Source organism: Sebastes umbrosus, chromosome 6, assembly GCF_015220745.1.
Source record: "Sebastes umbrosus isolate fSebUmb1 chromosome 6, fSebUmb1.pri, whole genome shotgun sequence".
Taxonomy (NCBI): Eukaryota; Metazoa; Chordata; class Actinopteri; order Perciformes; family Sebastidae; genus Sebastes; species Sebastes umbrosus.
The window spans coordinates 31,657,582-31,682,211 of NC_051274.1; the positions used below are offsets into that span (position 1 = coordinate 31,657,582).

At 39.7% G+C, this 24,630-nt stretch overlaps 1 long non-coding RNA gene across 1 annotated transcript; it reads left to right on the top strand.

Moving 5' to 3' along the window:
• Positions 1-1,825: 1,825 nt before the first annotated feature.
• LOC119489777 lies at positions 1,826-23,860 on the top strand. The gene is made up of 3 exons (XR_005207250.1): positions 1,826-1,836; positions 9,738-9,748; positions 23,720-23,860. It is a non-coding gene; the product is annotated as an uncharacterized LOC119489777 (long non-coding RNA).
• Positions 23,861-24,630: the final 770 nt, after the last annotated feature.

Consider the following 24,630-nt stretch of genomic DNA (forward strand, 5'->3'; position numbering starts at 1 on the left):
AAACAGCGCTGATAATAGAAGAAAGTGACAATTCAGATGAGGAGGAATAGGCATAAAAGCATGAGGTGCGTAGAAAGTGCATGTCACAATTAAATTACTTAATGGGTGGAAGTCCCGCGATGGATCACATGAAATTTACATCAACAGTCACCGTAATAAAGACTTTGTAAAACTTACATTGAAATTCAATTAGAGTGTTGAATGCATAACCAAAGCCGTGAAAAATGAACTCATTGGGGGTCCCTTTTCATTACTGCCCCGAGGCAAAAGAGACCATTAATTTAATACATTCCATGTTTTTTCACATGAGCATTTTTAAGTTAGTGCACATTTCCGTCCTAATGTATCTAATACAAAGAGAGAGCCTGCCAAAGACTGCATTATACAAGCAGCACCCCCACCCCCACCACCACCACCCCCTCTCCAGTTGTTACCTTGAGTAGTCAGACCACTTTCAATCAGTCAAGCTTGAAAAACGACCTGGCCCTAAAATAACAAAACAACAAAAGAAGAAATTATGATATTGTTTTATTGATTCATAGTGCGGTGAATATTCCTGTACTGCAGGTGCCGCCCCTGGCACAGAGGTGCACGCAAGCGCCTGCGACTGTTAACAGTTAAACGTCACACGTCTTAATTAAGATATTACTGTTTTATCTCAGAACAGTGGATCTGCACCCTTCAGTCAACCACAAAGCCAAAACAAAACAGGCACCCCTTTTCAGATGTCCCACCCCTTAAGAGGAGTGCTAATTAAAAGACTATTTCATTAACTGTTCCGGCTTGGTAAATATAAGTTTACAAGGGGTCAATAGACTTTACAACGCATAATGATCTGGAATATAATTACTGCGCGAAGGGAGCCATGAAAAATACCTTCAAAAAACAAAAGCAAAGTTGTTTGTCGGTCCAACGACGACCCGCCATGTCAGTCTTGGTTAGCGCAGTTCAGAGGGCGGGTCATGTTCGCTGCTATCAACTTGACGCACCAACAGTTTATCAACCTCCTCGCTGCACCTTTATACGGCAACACATGGCTGCTGTTTGGCGAGCGGCTGGGGAGCCACAATAAACCACAGGGCTCTAAATACTTTGGTTCAGTCTTGTTGCAGACAGGTGAGGTGATTACAAGATAGTTGATGTTATCTATAACGTTGTTCTTCTGCAAAGAGAATTAGGGATGCACCGATCCGACTTTTTCAGTCCCGATGGCGATACCTGGGTTTGATGCCGAGTACCGATCCGATACCAGTGTTTGATTAATAATCTGTATGCCTCACTGTGTGGATGTAACTGGGATCATTCTGTTATGTGTAAGGGGCATCATCAGGCTGGACTTAAAGGGACTGTATGTAAGGTTTTACATGTATAAATATTTTTAAATATTTTTTATTGCCAATGTGTAAACAGATTGTAACTTAACCTAAAAAAAAAAAACCTTCCACGACTTCTGGGTTTCCTTTATCAGCCTGTAGACTACTTTTAATGTGAAGAATCAAGGCCGTTTTTTTTCCAGGAAAATCCAAAGGATATGACGACATGCGCGCTTGCGAGTGCCTTTATTTTCAGCTCCGCTTTTAAAGGGCTAACAGTGTGCAACCACAGCAAATATTCGGTTAGAAGTGGAGTACACTAACGTCAACAATGCTCGCTCACATCTACGTAACGCGAGCACAAGCGCAAGCAACAAGACGCTGACTGTAGCTGAGTTAACGGCCACAGATGTCACTATTAACAAGCAATGTGTGATTCTTCTATAGAGTCCCTTTAAACATAAAAAAGCTTTCCTAAATTTGTAAAGCAAAATGTGACCCATAAATATACATTTATTTAATTGTTCTTTATTATTAAAATAATAAATCGTACACCAACAATCTTAGAAATTAACAGACATTACAATTCAAGTTTGGGCTTCGTTAATGCAGCAACAAATTGGTCAAAACTTTAACAGGAAATAAAATTGCAGTGACTAATATATATAGTATACAAACATAAAATTGAGCTGAATGCATCGACCCCATTGTCACCGATATCCGATCCAGTATCGGTGCATCCCTAAAGAGAATTAGCTAAAAAAATGCTCTAACCTCTTTTAAATATAATTTCATTCCTCATATTGCAGGAGTGAAAAGCACTGTTTTAATTGCTTGTTTTCATGCTGAGGGAGGAAAAACCTTACGCACATTTCCACACGTAGAAATGAGTTTGAATTGTACACATGCTATAGTCAACCCATGACTCTTTATTTTTACTCCAATTGTTTTTCCAGTTCTGTACACACGGGCTGCTAATGAAATCAGCCCATAGAACAATGCCCTTATGGCGTCAACAACTGCTTTAATGAGTGGATTGCAAACAGCAGTGCTGCATGCGAAAAAGTCATATTTTTTTTAGGATAAAGACGAGAGTGACACCGAAGCCAGTCTGGGCTTGTGAGTCCATGTGAGGAGAAAAAAAAAAAGGCATGTATTATTCATTGAAAAACTGTGAATGTTAGTGCTTCTTTTCCTTGTTTCAGCACGCATTTTTCCATTTGTCTTGTGATGCTAAATTTTTAACGTTTTCCCCACATCGCATTGATGTTGCATATAATTAGTGACTTTGCGGCAAAATCACTTCTGACACCGCTGTGTTGGCAAATTAGAATACTTCAGATAGGGGAAATTCAGCTGGGAGAACGGGAGCTGGGAGTAGTCTAAATATTATATGCACTGCCCCGGAAAAGTGACAAAATCATTTGAATTAACAGAAAAGATGCGAAAGCTAATTGAAAAACTTTTGGTTTATTTATATACGTTTAGAAGGCTCATCATGTTTTTCAAGAGCAGGATGTGCCCTCACACAAACACGGCACCGTATACTACGCAGGAAAAAAAAAAAAGCAGGAAGTGCATATTTGATTTATTTATTTTCACCCAGACGGATACTCAGAGCTTTATACAGATTTTGCCATTTGGAGGTTGAAATAATGGATGGGGGTGCTCATCCATTTTTAATCCCTCCATGTTGTGTGAAGGGTAAACATGCTGTTTGAGATGTCTTTTCTCTGCTGAACTGTGTTTTCTCATTATGAGACTGTGCATAGGGAGCGAAAACTAGTCACGAAAGTGCTTAAAGTGTATCGCAACAAGTCATCGAGGGTTCCAATAATGCGTATTCCCAAAAGCTGCTAATTTCTGAAAAAAAGGGTGCTCCTTGTCTCATTACGCTGTATATATATATATATATATGTGTACAAATTCAATTTGATTTTCCTTTAATTAATCTGTAGTGTTCAGTGATCTAAGGACAGGGATCTTTGTTGACAGACCATCCACCCATGGGAAGTTATTCTGCGAGTAATACAGTGCAACAGCTCTCGGTTTGGACCCAGACAACCAGCCCACAGATCCGCTGATAATTTGGAATCATTTTTAATAAGTCGTAATTACACAGAGGGTCTGATTGTGCTCTGCAGCCCTTGAAAATGAAATATGTTACATTGGGGCCTGATGGTAAAGGATATTGCTTGCCGTTCATACATAATTGAGCGATCTTGAATGTCAAACCAGTGGGAGAAAATGCAACAGAAGCAACAGTACACCTCACCACAAAACTACACAGCATCCGCTCCACTCGGAGCCAGCCGGCAGAAGAGGAACATGTGTTATGTGGTGTACCAAAGTGCCCGAAGGAGGTGTACATTGACAGGTTTTGTATTCAAGAGTGCTTCCCCAAACTGCTGCTCTTTAAGTTTTTTTTTTTTCCTTCGTGGATCTTTAACAGAAGACAGCTTCCTTTTTTTAGGACTAAATCATGTGTTTTACCCTTTAAATTAAAAGCTTAGCTGATGAGAAATGTTCTTCCTCCCCGGTGGTGGAGGTCTGGTTTAGGAGGAAGAGAGAGTCGTCTGTGAGCAGATAACCTGACTTTGTTAGTAAATGAAATACACAACAGCTCGGGGATGGAAGCTTTTTATTTCCTCCTCCTCTTTATAGATAAATGACTCGCTGTCTCCCGAGCAAAGAGCCCATCTTTATATTTTTGACGTTTTGCGTGTTTAATGTGTTGTGTATTTCATACTGCCCGTCTTTACGCTCTGCCTTTTTGCATTTTCTTTTAAAGCTCAAATGCAGTTATTGATGCCCTGCCTCCAGTACATTATGCATTATTTGTTAGTGAGTACCATTTTTGCATATTGACGGTAACAAGAAAATGCATGTATGGAAATTCTAATATAAATTGACTTATATGTATAGGCATAGACTCTGCTCGCTAAGCTCTTCTGCAAATAATATATAGTTCTCCGTGCTGCTAATCCTGAGGAGCAGCCTTAAAGACCGCCGGCTCGAAGGAGAGAGAGAAAAAAAAAACAGGCTGAGCCTTTAGCTTTTAAAGACTTTTATCTTATATTACAGGAATGACAGACTGTGCCTCTTTCTAAGGCTTTTATGCTTTGTTTCAAGAGGGGGCTAAGAGAGATGCACGAGGAGACGAGGGGTGATATTGATAAGGATGGAAGGTGCAGAGGAGTGTACTCCAGTGTAATGCGGCTTTATGATGCCCCTTTTTCATTTAGCATGAATGGTTTTTATGATTCCATTTCTTGGGTGAACAGGGATGAAAGAGGACCGAGGGGTTGAAACAGACAGAGGACACATCGGCGCCATTGAAAAACACTTTGTCGCACAACACAATGAGAGCCTTTCACTCAAAACGTCTCAACTAACCTCAATCACAGAGCGTCTAAAATAGATATTCAGGCAAAAAAATGTGAATGAGCTGAATGTGTTTCCCTCCAAACAGCCGTATGAAAGTATTCACCCCTCATTAACAACTTGCACATTTTGCCTAAGCTACATAGTTATTACCTTATTATCAGATTTGATTTGTCTCACATCTCTGAAATGTAGAAAAATCTATTTTTGTCAAAGCATCACGTTTAACACACTGAGCTCTTATTACTCACACTCTTTAGCGCTGTTTTTCATTCTGAGGACTATTTCTTACTATCAGCTCCTTCAGTACATTTAAAAAAAAAAAAACACCATTTGAAGGTAATGTGGACTCATGTTATATATGTTTTCTATCCTTTCTTACATAAATCATCACCCTTCTGTCACCTCAGTAAATGCCAAAAAAACAAAAGATGCAATCTCTGGCTGCTGAGCTACATCTATGAACCTTTATCCTTTATATTCTCACATACAGTAACAGGATATTTTCATGTTATTATCATGTTTTATCAAACCACCATCCAACCATCCACAACTGAACTCCGTATCTGATATATGCTGATTATTTCTGATGGTAAGACCGCTCTATATTAGTGTTGGAGTGTTGGAGAGACATGATGCTGCCTTTGTTAGCAGGTAAAACAAAACAACTAAACCTAAATACAGTAAAATCTACAGTGATGATTCCCAGGGAAAGTGGAAGAAGTATTCAGATCCTTTACTTAAAGGCAGGGTTGACGATGTTATCCAGTCTACACTATTTGTTATATTGGTTGAAATGGTCTTTACACCCCGACAGTGATCCATTACTTATGAGCCCTGAAAAAGGACCGGAAAAGAGCTGTCTGTATAGCTGCTGTAATCCTGTAAAAACGTCTACCAATCACTGCCTCGCGGTCCGCTTGGAAAGAACCAATCAGATGCCTCCCTGCTTGTACTCTACCCTTGGACGGGGACAGCCACCTAAAAGAAAGGCCCACCAAGTGTATGTTATATTTAAAATATTTTCACTGAGTTTACGTCGCCGTCAGACAACCCTTTCTGACGCGAACTGACGCCGTTAACTATGCTCTCTTCAAAGCCACCAGACTCCATTGTAATCCTGCTAACAGACAAACAAAAAAACAAACAAACAAACAAACAAATAAACCAACGCCGGTGAAAACATAACCTCCTTCCTATGCCTTTGGCCTTGGCGGAGGTAACTAACCGATCAAGGCAGCGTGTTCTTCGAGGTAAAATTACTTTTTTATCAAGGGAGTCTGGTGGCTTTGAAGAGAGCATAGATAACGGCGTCAGTTCCCTGTTTGGAAAGGGCTGTCTGACGGAGAGGTAAAGTGGTGAAAATATTCTAAATATAGCGTACACTTAAATTGATATTCTTTTTTTTTGAGGTGGGCCTTTCTTTTAGGTGGCTAAAATATGTTTTGCTGCCGGCCGCGACTCCTGTCTGTTTCTCCAAACTGGGGGCGTGCCGAGGTAATAAGTACCTCATACAAACCCACTTCAAAACACCCAAACTATCCCTTTAAGTACAGCACTTTAGTAAATGTACAGTTACTGCCACCACTGTTGAAAAATTTAATATTTTTCACACAAGTCCAGAAGAATAGGTACATCCAGCGGGTTCCTCTCTTATTTTAAACTCAAATGTATTTCTTTACAACCCGTATTTTCTATTTCCTTCATCTGTCCGTCTAACGCTCACTCAGATAACTTGCAGTCAAAAGCTTTTTTTCCCCTCAACTTACTGTCGACACAGTTTCCTTTTTCCTCCACACATGTTTTCCAGCACTGTGTGTGTTAGCTCTGTAGCGGAGATACGTTTTAAAACACCACAGGACATGAAGTTTTTACGGGCTGTCCTTTTGTAGCAGGTCATGTTTCTGATGCTTTTGTCTATTCCATACTTCAATATGGATTAGATCCCATGCTTATAGATAAAAGTAATTTAGTTTCTCTCAGTAAAGGTTGGGGAAACTTTAAACAAGGACAACATGGATACATGACGTGGCTCGAGAGACTGTACGCTGATTGATACGCACTTATACGTCTTTATCCCTCTCATCTACCGGCATTGAGTTAAAGCAGAGCAGCTGATATATGTTTCTAAATAAGGAAATAAGGAAATTGTAATAGTGCAGATGTACTTAGCATCTGATAAACTCATATAAATCCTTTAACTCTGGACGCAAGCGGACCTCGACGTTGAAACAGACCTGAAAAGGTTTGTAAAACATATTAGAGGAATGCTCTGGATGGACGACTTCCTTGATCCTTACTTACTCATCTCCGCTCTGCGATCCCGATACCGATACTAAAGCATCCACTTCCCCACAGGAGCGGGGGGCATCGTTTTTTCCTGTCTCTCAATAAGGTTTCGTGGTTTTTATCCTCTGTGTCTAAGGCACATAAAGGCTTTATAAGGGTGCTTACAGACAGACTGGAGCAGAATCAGGCTTTTTGAATCTGTTTAAATGATTTTAAAGGCGGGGCAGAAGGCTATGATTCTCTGATTTATTGCTTCCCCCCTCTTAGTTCAGATTGATGTTTTGCTTTTCCATGCCTTCCTGCTTTTATGGCATCATCTTGTGTCCAGAGATGTGGCTCCTCCAATAAAGAGCCTTTTAACTTTGCTTCACATTTCTATAAAAAAACAACAAACAAAAGGATGAGTTTTAAAAACTTGTGGAAATTAATTATATTTTAACAGCGTACGTACGTGTGCACAGAGCACGTGTGACATGAATGAGAAACTCTCAGTGACACAATATAAAAAAAAGAAAAGACATTGATATTTTATTACTGGCAGTATATTTATAATTCTCCTTGAGGCTTTCAGCAAGGGACAGCCAATCACATGTTATTTTATGCCACCGTATTAAGACTCATGCAACAAGAAAATCCTCTGAACCACGGCGTCCTCGTGTCATAAGTGTCACATTGGGCTGTTGTCTAAACAAAGACATGGCCTGGAAACAAGAGGGAGTTAGGGGGACAGGTTAGGCACACAACGAGAGACATCCATTTTAATTAAATGTTACACAGTCCCCACTCCCGGGCCTTAATACAAGTAGGCTTACTGCAAAGATCTCATTTAGGACAAACAAGATGACTGCATCTTTCTCTAACTATCACCCACAGCGGGAGGAGCAGCGCTGCGATACGAGGGCTGTAAAATGACTGATGTTTGTAAAAAGCGACATTTCTGCCTAGTAAGCACTTCCACGGGGACGCTCCTGAGTTTTTATGTGCGGGTTCATAAACTCCCAGACTAATGCACCCTGACACGCTGTTTTGATATCATTACAGCATTATGCTCATCCTTTTTTTGAGCGAAAAAACGCGAGTACTTAGAAAGTCGAAATTCATAAATAAATTTATGTCAAACTGCACTTAATATTGATTTTGTTAGTGTACAGATTCAATAATAAGGTACCGAGTGCATGAATATTTAAATATAATCTTCATTTCTGCATCTCCTAATGGCCTTTTCTCCTCTACACTCAATTTAAACACAATTTGGAGACTATAATGTATTGAAAATGACTGGAATTCAGCAATAAATCATAGCTGCGATACTGTGGGCCCTTTTATAAGATAGTCCAATACTGGTCTCCGGGGGGCATCCGCACAATTAGATTTCTGTTTTTTCAAACTTAGCGATTATCATTTCCAACTATTGTTTCACCAGAAAGTGTTTCCTTTTTTCCAATTTCCATGCAGAAACGGAGAGAAGCCTAAATGGACAAGCAGGCTAAACCAGAGACGTCAAAGGTCAAATTACAGGCGACCGCAGAGCATTGCAAAATGACTCCCACTACTTTGTTTTTGCTGGAAACTCAGCAACCTCGCGTAAAGTCAGTTATTGTTAACAGCTAATGGATAAAAAAGTAAAAGAAGAAGAGTGATGCGTCGTTCCGAGGCAGCAGTCCAAGCTAGCGTAAATGAATGAACAAAACCCTCTAATAGGCATGTGGAGCCACAGCGTGCGATCCATATGATGGCTATCAATAATTCATTCTTGGGCTTTGGCCTTTTGGGAGACATTAAGGTAATATGAAGAGCAGTCAGGCCAAATGGTTTGCAAATCCTTTTTAAGCAGCACACACGGTATCGTTTACCTGCTTTTCTGCACAAGTAGCAACATTTATAGAGAGTCTAACTGTTTCAGATAAGCACAATCAGAGACACTTATGTTTCATTTTATTTGAAAGGTTAGCGGCGGGATAGCAATATCCAAAACAATTCCATTTTGCTCATATTGCTTACTTCTTTTTGTTTTATTGGTGCGATGTGGTAAAACATAAAAGGTGTCATTAAAAATAACAGAAGAAATAAAGGAAGTATTTGCAGCAGCGGAAAAGAGTAAGAAGGAAAAAAAAACATCTTTGTAAAGAAGTAATTTATAACCCGATTAGCCTGTAGCTCATATGGACTTTACACTCTGCCATATTGACAGCTGCTAATAGTTTGTTGTTGGAACTTCCTCTGTAAAGCATCGTCACCCCGGCCCATGTGGTTCTGGTTCCTAAATCACCTCAGGAAAAAAAAAAGCACCGCTTCAGCATTAATAATTGGCTTTTCAGAGACATTTTGATTTTGTCCCCCGCCGCATTCGGGAGGCCATATGGACGCGATTTGTTTTGGAGAAACAGGCTTCCATTCACACACAAACGGTCAATTGATCTCACATGATAAAAGCTAACTGAGGATTAGCAGACTTTAACCCTCTGAGACCCACAATAGACCCGACTTTAGTCTTCTTTTAGAGGGTATTTAGGGGGAGATAGCAGGTTAACAGTAGATGCCACATAGAAGTGGTGTACATCATCTGAAAGCTGGGAACCTGAAGATTCATTTGAGATGCAGCTCAGCACTGTGTGTCAAGTTGTTATAGTCATGAAATCAGAAATAAATTTGAATGAATGAATAGTAAAAGTGAGTAAGGGTTTAGAACATTATGATAAAAGTATATGATGGTCATTACTACGCTCACTAATGTCTCATAAATTGTTGCAGCAATTTTTGGGGTCGATACCATTTGTTACACAGATTTGGTGCCAAATTTAACCTTTTTTAACCTCTTGAGAATTGATAAAAATGATCAAAAATCCCTCCAAAATACCACATTAAGACACCAAGACCTCGAGGAACACCATAGGAAAAGCCATGCTATGATTTGGTAACAAAAACGTTGGATATTTTCGAGATTTCTGCAAGCGATTGGATCAAAATACATCATATACAAATACATCATTTCAGAATCGGCGAAAATAACACATTTATACTGCATGAAAAAACTGCATGTTTTTTGCCCCAAACTGCATGTGATTATCATAAAGTGGGCATGTCTGTAAAGGGGAGACTCGTGGGTACCCATAGAACCCATTTACATTCACATATCTAGAGGTCAGAGGTCAAGGGAACCAGTTTTTCCTCGCCAAAATTTAGCCTAAGTTTGGAGCGTTATTTAACCTCCTTCACAACAAGCTAGCATGACATGGTTGGTTGTAGTTTCATCTGATATCTGTACTTACGCTCTAGCTTTAAAGCCTCCGAAAGACTGTAAAGTGGATCTCAGAGGGTTAATCGTCAGCCAAGTGGAAGGATTCTTCCTGAAAATGCTTTTCTGCGACACGCCAAGAGGACTCTACCTCGTCTCCCCTGCATGTGGACGGAGTGTATATACAGTACAGACTTAAAGCAGTTGGACTCCTCAGCTCAGTGATTAGTCCGCACACACACCATATTATGTAAAGGTGGCCCGGCAGTGGCGGCTAATGGCCTCCCTGTCTCTATAAGTTATGGATGTAGCCTTTTGTGCTGCGGGGTCGCACATAAAGGCCCCTCTTTTTAATTCACAGTCACCCATGGTCAGGCTAAATGGCTGACAGTGGAATTGGAGGCCCACGTTTTATTCCAGTACACACACACACTTTGTTTAAAAAACGGCTATTGACATTGACAAAAGAGCTCGAGCTGCTTTTTCTGCAGTGTTTCTACAAGGTTAAATATCCGACTGAACGCGGTAGTTTTTGCTTGTGTGTGAAAAATGTCTCCCTGTGAGAGATTAATAGAGAACATTTTCCTGAGAATGTATTTCAGAATACGTAACAAAGAGCACATCTAAAAAGGTACAACTGGTGATGTAGTACACGCTCGTAAGGAACTGACAGTTGAAGTACTTTTCACACAAAGCACTACCAGTATTTGAGCCTGTATTTCTCAGGGTTATTTATGTTTTCATTTGCGTTCACCCGTTGGAATTAAAGACTGTGCATTAAACTTTATGATTGCTTGTGTAAATTAAAGGGAGATTGAAAAGTATGGTGTCAAAACAGTCTCATGAGTATTCACAAACAAATGTCAAGTTATGTAACTTGTAAAACACAATGCACAAATAAATGCAGAGTGATTTATACCTGTAAATCTATTTTTGTATCCTGGAGCCTGTATCTGTATCTGTGCCTCTAATTTACAACTCGTACATCATCATTTGTACATCAACTTATTTTTCAAAGGAAATATATTTATGAAGCTCCAACTTCTTGTGTGGATTCTTTTGAGACTCTTTTGCGTGCTGTTACTAGGGGTGTAAGAAAATATCGATACACGAGTATCGCGATATTCTGTTGTGCGATACTATATCGATTCTCCAAAACAGTGTATCGATTTTTAATTAACCTAGAGTAAGATACTGCTATCATATGAAACTAAAAAACCTAAGGAATCCATTAGTACCAACCATGACATACTAGCTTGTCGCGAAGGAGGCTAAATATCGCTCCAAACTTACGCTAAATTTTGGCGATGAAAAACTGGCATGGCCATTTTCAAAGGGGTCCCTTGACCTCTGACCTCCAGATATGTGAATGTAAATGGGTTCTATGGCTACCCACGAGACTCCCCTTTACAGACATGCCCACTTTATGATAATCACATGCAGTTTTTTTGCATGTAGTATGAACATGTTATTTTTGCCTATTCTAAAATGATGTATTTCTGGTATGTCCTCTATTCTATGACAGTTTTCCTAAAATTTAATTTAAAAAATCGCAATATATTGAATCGTTACCCCGGTATCATGATACGTATCGTATCGCCAGATTCTTGCCAATACACAGCCCTAGCTGTTACACACAAAATCCACAAATACAGGGAGCACGTGACTCGTAAAAATATCACGTGACTTGTGTCTCGTAAAACACTGCACAACTAAATGCAGAGCGATTTGTACCTGTAAATCTCTATCTGTATCTGTGCCTCCAATTTACAACTCATACATCATCATTTGTACATCAACTCAGCATTTTAAAAAAGGAAATATATTTGTGAATCTCCGCCGACTTGTGTGGATTCTTTTGAGACTCTTTAAGAAAGAAAGGAGAATTTTTTTTATTGTTTTTCCACACCAAAACATGCTAGTAAAGTAACAGAATCTGTTTAACATAAATATGCATTGTGGTACTACATGTACACCTGGCAACCGCGGTTAGTAATATCACTAATTCAAGCTTCATAACATAAAAGCCATAAAAGCTGGGCCTGGCAGCCTTTCATGTTAATTGTGTCCGTGTCTTAAACAAAGCTTGTTTTTTGCAGCCCAACACTGATTACAAAATGTTGCAGAATCCCGATCTGTGCATTTCTGAGCAGCACTTCATTTTTTTCTCCCCTCCTTGAGTAGATTATTAAAAATTGATCATTCTTTGTAATAGCTTCATTTCTGTCGGTTTTCATATTTTAATCCTGTTTTAAGGAAAACACGATGCATTAATCAAATATGACAGAACATACTCTTAATGTAATCATGCAGGGGAATATGAATTGCAAATGCCTCGCCGCCACCCCTCCTCCTCCCCTCCTCCACACCCCAAATGTACTTCCATTAATGTTACAAAATAAAATAATCATGACCGTTTTTAAATAGAAATCAACGACACGGATTGCGCCGGAACATTTTAGAATTGGGGGTTTGTGCGAAATGGGGCGAAATGCAGAGGCTTTTCATCAGACGCCGGCAGCGTGATGCTGCTGTGAACAAGCACCGGTGCCTTGGGACGGCGGCTCAAGACAAATGCGAGGCGACGCACGCTTCGCCAGGCCCCATTTCCTCACTGATCGAGATGGAACACAAGTTTTCTGTGTCAAGAACAAAGATTCTTCTTAGCTGATATGATTCCTGACTAATGGTACATCATCGCTTCCTTCACTGTCCTCGTCGGCTATAGATTGACAGGCTGAGCCCTGGAGGAGAGATTACATGTCTCTCTGCTCATAATGGATGTTTAAAGCCCCCCTCCAGACAGCTTTACTTCCTGTTTTTTGGTTCTTTCTCAAACAGAGAATGAGGGTGTGGTTCATTACCATGGCAACGGGATTGCATCGTTTTTCAACCCAGTTTAGATTAATTTACTGTTGATCAGACCACAAATGAGACAAGAATTAGCACAACACGCCGACTCTATCTCACTCGCTCTCTTTTTCACCGTCTCCTCCTGGCGAGGCGGCCGTCTGGCTGCTGCTGCTACAGCGAGGAGCCGCACCGCCGCACGCCGGCCACAGCGCACCGGCGGACGGATAGACATGTTGCCGAGGTCCGCCGTTTGAAAGTTTTCGGTACGTTTTGGAGGTGCACCGTCCACCAGCGCCGGCTGCTCTCGCCTCAGCTGCACTGTGATTTGTTTATTTCGACTTTTTCTCTTGTTTTCTTTCAGGCTGAAAGTTGTGCGCTCTCCGTCGTTCGGACCTGTTTGAGGCCCGCAAACCTCCGGTAGCGGCTGCTTTCCGTTAACTTATCTCCAGCAGGAGGAGACAGTAAAGAAGAGAGCGAGTGAGAAAGACAGTCAGTGTGTTGTGTTTATTCCGCCGGTGGGATCTCGTGTAATCCACTGCGTTGATTTCACCTGTTCACCGCGCACCCAAATGCCATTGTGAAAATAAACACACTAGTGGAGGAAACTAAAAATAAAATAAACCCTCAGTTTTCTAATGCAACAAGCCGGGCTAGCTAACTACACCTAACTAGCTAACTAACTACAAAGACAAACTGACAGATAAACAGATTTATCGGTTTGCTGCTGCTCAGACGCAAACAAGCATGAGTGCGCCTGAGCAAGCTTGGAGGATGACCTTTGACCCGCATCTTCTACTATAGTCATACGTCATATTCCCATTTCACCAACAACCTTCATTTTTTAAAACTTTGAGCACAAAATTAAGTTATTTATCAAAAAAAAACTAATCAACTTAGTCAGGAAATGACTCAAATAAAAATGAAATATCATAAAAAAGTCTAAATACACTGGAGGGGGGCTTTAAAAAATTTAAGATAACAACATCTGCAAAAACAACTGGTGCCTTTGAGTTCCTGAGAGCTAGGAAATTAGTGCACTGATGACATCCTGCAATTAATACATTATGAACGAGCAGGCGCCACTATGGATCGCATTTATGGACAAAAATATCTCATCAGCGTTTAGAAGTTTTCCTTAAAGAGAGTGGGACAGAGCATTCCAGAGACATTCGCTTGAAATGGAGAGGCACCTTTCAAAACAAGTCAATATTCAGCACAGAAGAAAGAGGTCCTAATTAGATTCATTTGCCTCTCGGATCAATGTTTTCCTAGGGATGTGAGTTATAAAGTCAGAGTGGAGCATAAATAATCAAAAACAAATAAAGATGTGTGTTTGGAGAAATATGGCTGATAGTGCTCATAAAATCTCACAGCCCGGCACGCAAAAGCAGAATGAATATTTAAAGATGGGAAGGAAAGAAAATAGCTCAGGAGGAAGAGAGAAGAGAAAAAAAAAAGTGAGTTTCTAAAAAGGTCTGACCTTGGCCGGCGGAGTGGAGGAATCCTTTAGAGGGTACCTTGGCCATACTTAGTGAAAAGTAGATAATTTGTTAATGTCACGCACTTGTTGGAAATGGCAGATAAATGGATTTCAGCCATTATTTTCCAGCCTAAGTGAAGTGAAGGAGGAAACGTTGCGGAGAGGACAAACCCAGTTATGACTGATAAGTGTCTAAAAGCTAATGAAGGCTGGCTAGGCCAAGGTCAATGGCTGCTAGTGAGATGCTATGTGCTGCTCCGTTGTCCTGCCGCTTAAATATAGAGGAAATATACATTGAGCTTTTAACACCTTGAAACATAGGAGAGACTGGTATATGAAATATGGGCATGTAATGGCTTTTTAATGACGGCCTCCCAGCCCACTATTCTGGCCTGAGATTGGAAATCGGAGGTGAACCTTGATATCACTACGCTAAGTGCTTGTAATGCACCGTAACTTCTGGCCATCCTGTTGAGTGAGACAGTTCAGGCCAGGAGATAAATGCCCCCGTACTGGACAGGGCCTCCGCTGGCAGGAGGACACTGCACTCCCCGTGATCCCGGCCACAGTTACTCTGGAGTTCATAATGACGCCGCTGATTTGTTGGTTCGCGGGTCAAAAGGTGTCCAGACTTCCTCAGGCTGGATTTGATTGAAAAGTGATTCTTTTTATGCGTCTAGATTAGGGCTAATGGTTATTTTCATGGCTAATTAATCCCCTGATTATTTTCTCTATTCGTTGTTTTGTCTATAAAATCGTGAAAAATGTCAATCGGTGTGTCCTCAAATGTCTTGTTTTGTCCACAACTCAAAGATATTCAGTTTTCTGTCACAGAGGAGGAAAGAAACAAAAAAATATTCACATTTAAGAAGCTGGAATCAGAGAATTTTTTTTTTTTTTTCTTAAAAACGGACTCACACCAATTAATCGATAATCAAAATAGTTGGCGATAAATTTAATAGTTGACAACTAATTGATTAAGCGATTAATTGTTGCAGCTCTAATGACTTTTCTTTTTGTATAACTAATTGGGATATAGTTTTTATTTGGTGGTGAAATCACTCATCAGTATCTCCCTATAGTATCTATCCTGAACCAAAAGGCCGTTGTTTTGTGTTTAATTCAGACAACAAGCAAATACAAATCTATTAAATTGAATCAACTAAACTGCCCGTGTTATAACTAGGGCTGTAACTAACGGTTATTTCCATTGACGATTCATCTGTTGATTATTTTCTCGATTAATCGATTAGTTGTTTGGTCTATAAAATATCAGAAAATTGTGAAAAATGTCGGTTGGTGTTTCCCAAAAGCCCCAAATGACGTCCTCAAAGGTCTTATTTTGTCCACAACTCAAAGAAATTCAGTTTACTGTCATAGAGGAGTAAAGAAACCCCCAAAATATTCACATTTAAGAAGCTGGAATCAAAGAATTTTGACTGTTTTCTCAAAACAATATTCAAAAACGATTAATAGATTATCAAAATAGTTTGTAGCAATTAATTTAATTTATTAATCAATTAATTGTTGCAGCTCTAGTCTAGGGTTTTCTTCACATTGAAATATAGTATGAATGCTGTTGACAAAACGGTGATATGGAACCGGATGCTTCGAAGCTTTGACCGTTGCCATGGTAATCAACCTCCAAATCAGTATTCAAATGTTTTTTTTTGTTTTTAATAAAAGTATGTAATAATAAATTATGAATCCCCAAATAGCCCATGAAATGAGGAATAATCCAACAACATTATTCATTATTCATATTCAGCATTAATTATTATTAGTTATTCTCAGACAGATTTCGCTGTTTGTGTGTGGCGGCGGCGGCGCTATCCCGGGTCACTGAAATGTCTGAGATGGAGACCGACGGACAGAAGAACATGTCAGTCTACTGCGCCATGAAACTTCAAATACCTTCGAATATTACTCACCGAGGCTTCCAAGCTCAAAAAATGGTATGTGGGACAGTCCTAGAACCTAGAAAAAAACAAACTTGGTTCATTTTTCAACAACATGTAGCTAAATTATCCCCTTGATGTCTCGATGACTATTGACCAGCAAATCATCAAATCCATTCTTACTGGGAAAACCTAACTGGGTCAAGTAACACATGAGGGGGAAAACTGACAATGTTTGGCACTGATTTTAAAGCTCCACCACAACATCTTGATCCAGTTTGTCCACAAACAACTTCAATAAACACTTAAAAGCTCATTTATTCTTTCTCCGGCATTGAAAAATTGCTAATCCATAAATCTTCAGATATGTTTTGTTTCAAAGGTTTATGTGCTAGTTTCTCCATATCACACTTGTGTGATTTGTATCATGAGTCAGTTAGTTAGTTAGTTAGTTAGTTAGTTAGTTGGGAACTTTATTGTAGAGAATGTGCAAAAATTGTCTTTGGCTTCACCACACTCTATTAAAAATAAATGAAGACAGACATTGAAACCTAGCATCAACAAACAGGATTTAAAAAGACATACAGTAGATATTTGTTTTAAGGCCACTCATTTCTTTAACGCAACTTGCGATTTTTAGGTTGTATCCGGCTCAGTTTTAAAGCTAGATTGAAGATACTGGCATCATATTAAACTAGAAAACCTAAAATAACGCTCCAAATTTACGCACAATTTTGGCTAGGAAAAACTGGCATGGTCATTTTCAAAGCGGTCCCTTGACCTCTGACCTCCAGATATGTGAATGTAAATGGGTTCTATGGGTACCCACGAGTCTCCCCTTTACAGACATGCCCACTTTATGATAATCACATGCAGTTTGGGGCAAGTCATAGTCAAGTCAGCACACTGACACACTGACAGCTGTTGTTGCCTGTTGGGCTGCAGTTTGCCTAAATGCAGTACCTGTGAGGGTTTCTGGACATTATTTGTCATTGTTTTGTGTTGTTATTTGATTTCCAATAATAAATATATACATACATTTGCATAAAGCTGCGTATTTATCCACTCCCATGTTGATAAGACTATTAAAAAATAGACAAATCTCCCTTTAAGGTACATTTTGAACAGATAAAATATGGGTGATTAATTTGCGATTAATCACGATTAATTATGTTAATCAATTCCCATTCCTAATTTTAGAGTGGAATGGGTCTTTCATGTTCATCACTACTACAAGAAAAACTGTTTATTTTTTTCTTGTCCTTTGAGCGGTGCTTTCACAGAAACACCAGGCGGCAGAGAGAGAGAGAGAGAGAGAGAGAGAGAGAGAGAGAGAGAGAGAGAGCGGAGGTTGCTTTAAATGCTGCTACTACAGTACAGTTTGGGTATAAGCTGACCCTTGGCTGGACTCTTGGTTTTGACTCCCATAATCCAATCAGCTGGGTGAATAATTACAAAATAATAACACCGGTGCAACATCATCTTGGCTCCATCCAGTAGAGTGGCTTCCCTTCCGCCACTTGTGTGCTTAATGTCCTCTAAAGACCCATATTACACCCCAATTAGATGGCACTCTTGTTTCCTTACATCAAGGGCTTGACTCTACTGGCTTGTCACCCTCCCTTGGCCTAATCAATTTCATTACTCCAGTTACAGCCCCAGCCCCGGGAAAGCTGTGCCCTTAAACTTCAGCTCCTGCTCCGATCGATCAATAGCCCGCGTCCCTGCCAAGGTTCCATTTAAAGTTCATTTATTTCAAGCCATCATATAAAACAAGACAGAGCATCGATGCAGCCCCACTTTGTTTTATTTGACTGAGGATTTCCACCATGACACTCAAATCCACTCCGGTTTTACTCCCGAAGCTGTTTCTGGGAAACGCCAGGTAGGATCACAATACGGCCGAGCGTGTTTTACTTCCTGTTTTCCCAACCATGAGTCACACGTGCACTTCTGCTGCAGACAAAAGAGATGATTTATTTCCCCTTCAATGACATGAACCTTATTACAGCTGCAGCCTGAACATAAATTAACAGTTTCCTACTGCTAAACACGCCATATCACGCATGTTTGAAAGCTTTTTTTTTTTCTCCTGTTGGAACAAAAATAATCTAAGGCAACCTTTTGCCTCGGGATACAAACACTGAGCAACTTAAAAGTGTAAGTGAGTTTCTGTGAATAATCACACGTGTATAATTTCACCTTCCGCTACTTCTTCACAGTTTTCCATGGATCCCGCAAGTGTAACATCCTATATTATCACCACCAGTTAATTAATTTCAATGATTAATGAAATATAGCTGGCTCTGTCTCCTCCATTACATATTTTATTTGTGAAGTCTATAGAGATGCCAAGCTTTGGTGCGCAATTATATACAGAATTAAGATCCTTAAATATTCATAAGGGTTATATAGAAGATGATCATGATTGTGAAAGCCTGCATCTTCAGCCCTTCATTAACCAGACAACTTCATTATCATTCACAGCTTGACAAATCAGTGGCATGGTTTTGGAAATCTAATGAAGATAATTTGCTTTGGATATTGTGAATGAGGTCCCAATTTACATGAAAGTGGCCCCCAACATTGATTGAAGTGGTGTGTTTTACTTATTTTTTTTGCTGCTTGGGTTTGTGTTGTAATACTGTATTTCACAGCTTTACAGTACAGAAAGATTGTTATTGCTGAAAAGAGAAGATTTTGTTTGGTCCAGAAATTAACTTGGGACTTCAAATGAACCGTTTCAAACAAACAAATTAGGATCTCAAGTTGACAGCATGACAGGTGTCAGGATGAAACTGGAGCGACTCTTCAGAGTTTGTTGATTTGCGCTGCTGGTGAGTCAAAGCTGACGGGTCGACCTGGCGCCGGAGCCTGACTCCTCAGACGTCCAGTCACCGCCGCCGCGTGAGAGTGACTTCACAACCTGTCAGAGGACATTTTCACCCAGCGTCTTTTCTCCTTAACCGTCTGTAGTCGCAGCTGCCATGAACAGCTTATTCTCATGACATTTATGAATTCATAATTCAACGTATCCTCATATACAACGGTTCGTATGATATCTTAAGAAAAGTTATTCCAGATTGTTTGTGCGTTTTCCTACGAATGTCCAGCAACACGTGTCAATTTCTACTCATGACATGCATACAGTCTTTTCAAAATAAACTTCCGTCTTCACAGGAAACAACTTGGTTAGATTTAGGTAACAAAACTACTTGGTTAGGTTGAGGCAACAAAACTACTTAGTTAGGTTTAGGAAAAGTTCGACTTGGTTAGGTTGAGGCAATAAAACGACTTAGTTAGGTTTCGTCAAAAAAATACTTAGTTAGGTTTAAGAAAAGATCAACTTGGTTAGGGTTGGGCATTAAAACTACTTAGTTAGGTTTTAGGGAAAGTTTGACTTGGTTAGGTTGAGGCAACAAAACTACTTAGTTAGGTTTTAGGGAAAGTTTGACTTGGTTAGGTCTAGGCAAGAAAACGACTTAGTTAGGTTTAGGCAAGAAAACTACTTAGTTAGGTTTAGGCAATAAAACTACTTAGGTTTAGGCAACAAAACTACTTAGTTAGGTTTTAGGAAAAGATCGACTTGGTTTGGTTTAGGCAACAAAACTACTTAGTTAGGTTTAGGCAACAAAACTACTTAGTTAGGTTAAGGAAAAGTTTGACTTGGTTAGGTTTAGGCAAGAAAACTACTTAGTTATGCTTAGGAAAAAAATCAACATAGTTAGGTTAAGGCAATAAAACTATCTGGTAAGGTTTAGGCAATAAAACTACTTGGTTAGGTCTATGAAAAGATCGTGGTTTGGGTTAAAATGACTCTGGAAGCGGTGTAAGTTTTAAGTACAGAAGTTACGTGACAAATAAATCAATGTTGAGAGTAGTGTTATCGACTCCGGCCCAAGCAGGAAAAGTTTGATTTGTCCATTCGGGTCTACTGTAGAAACATGGCGGACTCTGTGGAGAAGACCCGCTCACTATATAGATATAAACAACTCATTCCAAGGTAACAAAAACACAACGATTCTTACTATCAGGTGATTATACACTAAAGAAAACATACTTATTAATATTATATTCCATTTCTGCCAATCGGTCTCCATAATTGTTGCACACTGGTCCTTTAAATGTCTGAATTGAATGCCTAAATTAAAAAAAAAAGATTATGGCAAACCCCTTAAATGTTATTATTAAAACTCTTAATCAATAATGTAAGCGTAGCATTAAGGGCTTTACTTTGGTTTCTTGAAGATCAGATTCAGTTTTTTTTTTCCTTTCCTTAAAAGTGCTTATTTCATGCACATTTTATCTTCCTCTTCATATATATAAAAAAGTTATTAAATGAGTATTAAATTAAAGGGCACTGTGTGAAACATTGCAGAGATGACCTCAGACTCCATGGGATTTTAATAACAACCGGCTCAGTTTTAAGAGCGATGTTTCATGTTGACCTGAGTTACACTGTGGTCTCTCTCTGAGCGCCACTTTGATGGAGCGGGGCTTGATTCAGTAGCACATTTGGGTTTAAAGAAAAAAAAAAAAAAAGGCTCTTTTGGTACAATGAGCATGTCAGCTTTGCCACACATGGCAAACCCGACTTGCAGCAGGGCTTTGGCAGGGAGAGGCCCGTCTCTGGGAGTGATTTCTTCCAAAGCTGGCCCAAATGAAAGCATCTTGTTTTAATCAGGGATTCTGGCTGCGATAGCTGCAGTGGGAGCTGTGAGGACTTGGCAGTCGGTTGCAATGCAGACTGTGGCACTCGTACAAAATACACAAATATTTCCACAGTAATTATGTGTCAAGTTAAACAAGCAATTGAGGGCTCGGGCTGAATGTGTTGGGAGGGAGTACTAAGCGAAAGAGCACGGTGTGTTACTTGGATGCAGGGGATTGAGTGAGACCCCCAACAAGACAAATTAGGCCATCAGACTTTGATAGGCTTTAGGATATTTTTTTTCAGCTCTTGCAAATGCAACAGACCGCATTGTAATTTTGAATACTCAGTGGGTTGAGCAATATCATGTGGTGTTGCCACGTCTCGTTCCAATGGAGGACGGCGCTCTCAGTTCACAAGATACAGTTCAAAGACTGGGTGGATGGCCAGAGGGACTAAATAATTGTGAGATCAGTGACTTGAGCTTTTCTGTGGTTTCTGGTTTATATAGGCACATTTGTAAATCTACATTGGCACCAGTACTTGAAAATGAAATATGATCGCTGTCTGACTTTATGGTTCAACTAAAGCTGCTGGAAAGGGTGGAATGACTTTAAAATTGATGTGCTTTTTTTGCAGATTCGACTCAAACTATAGTTGCACCTCTGTCATGGCTGCACAATCCCTCTGTCGTTTAATAACAGAAATGTTTTTAATGTGCAGCTGGATCATCATGGGATATGTATTTTTTTTTTTAAAAGAAGCTTAAAAAAAAGGTTTGGAAAAATCTTAAATCTACCCAACTACCCAACCCGATATCACGCCTGGTCTGTCCACCAGAGGAGTACCAGCTGCAGATGGAGAGCAGTACCAACAGGGGGCAACAAAACCACTTAGTAAACTTAGGTTTAGGAAAACCTTAAACCTGGTCGGCCTTAAAATAAGCACGTAAACTAAGTACAATACGTACGGAAACAACGTAACATAAGTACGGAAAACACGTCACAAACATCACAATAAAATCTTACTTTTCATGCGACCGGGCTGCACTACACGTGCTAATAAGAAAAGAATTTCACATTTTGACTGTTTAACCTTAACGTAACAGGAAATAATATACCTCTTTTGAGAAGAAGAAAAAAATATAGTAAAATTAGATTAAATAAATAAAGTAAAAAAAAAAAAGGTTTTTACTAGGGCTGTCAATCGATTAAATTATTTAATCGCGAATTATTCGCACATTTTGTATCTGTTCAAAATGTACCTTAAAGGGAGATTTGTCAAGTATTTAATACTCTTATCAACATGGGAGTGGGCAAATATGCTGCTTTATTCAAATATATGTATATATTTATTACTGGAAATCAATTAATAACACAAAACAATGACAAACATTATCCAGAAACCCTCACAGGTACTGCATTTAGCATAAAAAATATGCTCAAATCATAACATGGCAAACTGCAGCCCAACAGGCAACAACAGCTGTCAGTGTGTCAGTGTGTCAGTGTGCTGACTTGACTATGACTTGCCCCAAACTGCATGTGATTATCATAAAGTGGGCATGTCTGTAAAGGGGAGACTTGTGGGTACCCATAGAACCCATTTACATTCACATATCTGGAGGTCAGAGGTCAAAGGACCCCTTTGAAAATGGCCATGCCAGTTTTTCCTCGCCAAAATGTATTCTGACTTTGGAGCGTTATTTAGCCTCCTTCTCAACAAGCTAGTATGACATGGTTGGTACCAATAGATTCCTTAGGTTTTTAGTTTCATATGAAAACTGAATCTAAAAGTCAGCTGAAGAGTCTTCTCACCTGACTGAGAAAGTCTCTCGCAGCCACTCTGTCGCACTAACTTCCCCCGTGACCTTCCGACATGAAGAAACTCTCCACACGTGGAGTATCACAGCACCTGATTCAAAGCTGGCTGATCTCAACAGGAAACCAAACACTGGCCATTCAGCAAAAAGAAAATCCCCCCTCCACACAGAAAGACTCATCCCAGGCAGCGCCATACAGAAGAGGCTTACGAGGTATCAGGAGGCTGAAAATGTGGCATCGCTGAGATTTCTCCTAATTTTCCTATGAGCAATAGTGAAAGAAGTATTCACATTAGGACAGCAACTAATCAATGTTAGCATTATTCATTAATCTCTTAAAATAGTAGTAGTGAAAATAGTGATAAAAATTTCCCAGAGAAGTAAACTTGGACCAAAGCTGTCTGGGTATCGTTTCTAAAAAAGAACCGTAACAGTTTCGGTTGAATTGAATCGGTATCACATGCGCAAAATTAATATTCGCCTCCCGTTCACTCTGACTCTATGCGAGACAAAGCGGCGAAAAAACATTTGCTTCCGCTTGCGAAGCAAATTCGAGTTCAACTTTGGAGAACTTTCAGTTTGAAAATCACAGCATGCGATGGTTACTTGCAAGCATTCGCACACGTGTGACCGTGCTCTGAAAATGGCAAAAAATTGTTGCTACTTGAAGTTTTCAGAATTGTGCGTGTTCCATGTTTTGTGTGTATACAACGGAGAAACACTATACAGCATTTTTTTCCACAGACACACAGTTTGTAATACTGCAAATATATAAATATTGCAATACTAGATAGTGACTTAAAGTGGCAGCAGGTAGTATATATTTGGCATCATTGGGTAAAAATTCCATAATAACCTTTCAGCATATTGTAATTCATGTGTTCTGAGAGAAAACTAGACTTCTGCACCTCCTCATGGCTCTGTTTTCAGGCTTTAAAAAAATCTATCACAGGTCATTTTAATTGAGAGAGCGTTCCTATTGGATGTGCTCATGTGACCGGAACTTGGCGTTCCTTCACCAGATTTCATGGCGGTGGCGTCACAAACGTTCTAATTTTACAGCTAAACCGTGCACTACAAGATGATTCTGAAAACATCTGAGGAGAGAAATAGGCATTAAAGTAACATAATATTGATTCATATTTGATCAGCGCTGCCTAGTTTGGCCGTTTGGACGGAGTTCGTGAGTGATTGATGGCCGGCTCTCATAGATGGCAGCTGGACAGCAGACCTCAGATCAGCTCTTACTGCTTGTTTTCCTCCGGTCTGTGAAATCTTGCAAATGCCGTTAGGAGCACCGGAGGACACCCGGGAGGAACATGATCTTTGTCAGGTTACCTGTTTCATGTACTACTGTCACGATATACTGACCATTTTATGAAAATAACTTTTTTTAATCATATTTGCTCCAATCTCGCCTACTGCAGCTTTAACAAACATTTATTTAAATAAAAATGATTGCCACTTTACCAACAACTGGAACAGAAAATACAAAGGAGCCCCATTTAGAATATTTATGTTGTCAAAGTTATGAAAATGGTCTTCCAACAACACAACCTGAGCATCTCCGGCCTCACCGTGCTTTACTGTAGCACACGTCTGAGCTCCTCCAACCGAGCTCCTCTCAGCAGCATGGCTATGACACTCTCATTACACCCAATCCAATATAAGCCCCCTCATTTCTCTCCTTACTGTATGGAACCAG